Consider the following 2,449-nt stretch of genomic DNA (forward strand, 5'->3'; position numbering starts at 1 on the left):
ACTATACTGGGAATCATGGCCAAGCCAAGTTGACTCACATTTTGGGGGGGCACAATTCAATCCATAACAAGGGATAACATCCAAAGGTTTATTTACTTTATAAACTCCATAATGCACTAAGCTGTTATTACAGAAAATAAGCAAAACGTTTGTAAATTGATCCAGAAGTTCAGGATATATTTATGGAACAAAAATATAAACATAAACCCAAAGAACACAACAAAAATACTTAATATATGAAATGATTTTTCCTAATTAATCTACTTAATTTATGTTTATGATTCATGAAAAATTTCATATTTTTCTGCTATAAATTTGTACTATGTGTATATCAAACAGAAAAGTGTTCCATACGTGTTTTTGTGGGCAAAGGTTAACCACCTTGCTCAGGATAAACTGGAGAATTTGCAGTGCTCAGATTCACTACAGGGCAGATACTCAGGAAGCCTTGAGTGTCATCACTATCTGGATTTTCAGGAGCAAAAAATGAGTGAAGTGGCTCCACATTAAGTATTGTGGTGATAGTAAAGATTGTAAAGATCCTATCTTTAAATTCTGGTAACCTCAAAACTGTTCCCCCATACTCCAGACCAAGGCCAATCAAGGTTCTATTCTTTTGTAAATTGACTCTACAGCACACCATCACCAGATCAACAACCACATGTATATTTGAAGCCCTGGTGGCCCAGTGGTTGAGAGCTCAGCTGCTACTATTTAGACAGAGAAAGCCCTGGTTAAGCAGGGTTAGGCACATGCCTGCTAACAAGGAGATCAGAGGTTCCAACCATGTGGCAATCTGCTTCCAAAAAGATTACAGTCTTGGGGCAGTTCTATTCTTTCCTATGGGGTCGCTGTGAATAGAAATCAACATTTCGGCAATGGGTTAGGTTTTTTTGGTTTATGTATATATGTATGTACTTTTGAATCTATGTATCATGTAAATATGTTTATGCATACATGTATACATAATCTCTATTTATCCTATTATCCTAATAAATTTTATTTATTTTACAACCAGTTTACAACGTTCTTTCATTTCGTGAATTTTCTTGTTCACCCTTTCACTGATTCTTGCTCATTTATGTTTGATCTCTAATATATTTTCATCTTATATTTAAAAATTTTACTGTGGTGGATATATATAACAAAATATTTGTTATTTCAATCATTATTACCTGTACCAAAAAAAAAAAAAACGTTGCCGTGGAGTCGATTCTGACTCATAGCAACAGTTTGGTGATATTAATTGCATTTTGTTACAATCACTACTACCTGCTTTCCTTTTTTTTCATCATCCTTAACAAAAACTCAAGTACGCCTTAAGTAATACCTCCCCATTTCCCCCTTCCACCCATCCCTGTTAATCACTGATAAATGTCTGTCTCTATGTATTTGCCTATTCTAGATAATTCAGTAAGTGAGATCACGTAGTAATTGCCCTTTCCAGTCTGACTTATTTCATTTGGCATAATGTTTTCAAGGATCATTGATGTCACACCATGTAACAAAACTTCATTTCTCTTTGTGGGTTAATAATATACCACTGTATATTTATACCATATTTAATTTATCCATTCTTCTTTTTGATAAACACTTCCATTATTTTCACTGTTTGTCCCTTGTGAATAATTCTGTAATGAACATTGGTGTACAGGTATGTGTTTGAGTCCTTGATTTCAGTTATTTTGGGTATATACCTAGAAGTGGAATTGTTGGGTCATATGATAATTCTCCATTGCCTGTCTGTTTGTCATACTGTGGTGGTTTGCATGTTGCTACAATACTGAAAGCTATGTCATGGTATTTCAAATAGCAGAAGGGTCACTCATGGTGAACAGGTTATAGGAGAGCTTCTAGACTAATACCACCTAGGAAGGAAAGCCTGGGGATCTACTTCTGAAAATTGGCTAATGAAAACTTTATGAATTGAATAGAAATTTGTCCATATCACTTGTTTAATAAATATCAGCATAAGACTTCAAAGGCTAGAGGACCAATGAGGATGAAGGAGACACTTGTTAGGTGAATTGGTACAATATCCTCAATGATGGAATGAAACAAATGCCCGTGATGGTAAAGAATATGCAGAACTGGGCAACACTTCCTTCTGTTGTACATAAGTTTGACATGAGTTGGTATTGACTGTACAGCCACAATCTATTTGTCTATGGTAATTCTACATTTATCTTTTTTTTTTCTTTTTAAAATTTTGTCCATTTTCTTTTTTTTCTTTTTCTTTTTATATTTTATTGTACTTCAGGTGAAGGCTTACAGAACAAATAGTTTCTCATGAAACAGTAGTACACATGTTGTATCATGACATTGGTTAACAACCCCACAACATATTAACCCTCTATCTTCTCAACCTTTTTTTTTTGGTGAAAATACACATAGCCAAAGATACACCGTTTCAAAAATTTCTACATACACAGTTCAGTGACATTGACTA

General features: G+C 34.2%; 1 pseudogene; it reads right to left on the reverse strand.

The window, feature by feature from the left end:
* Window positions 1–288: 288 nt before the first annotated feature.
* LOC111820837 (ret finger protein-like 4A-like protein 1) overlaps window positions 289–2,449 on the reverse strand; it is a 31,615-nt pseudogene continuing 29,454 nt past the window's right edge.

Source organism: Trichechus manatus, unplaced genomic scaffold (assembly GCF_000243295.1).
Source record: "Trichechus manatus latirostris isolate Lorelei unplaced genomic scaffold, TriManLat1.0 scaffold00053, whole genome shotgun sequence".
Lineage (NCBI taxonomy): Eukaryota > Metazoa > Chordata > Mammalia > Sirenia > Trichechidae > Trichechus > Trichechus manatus.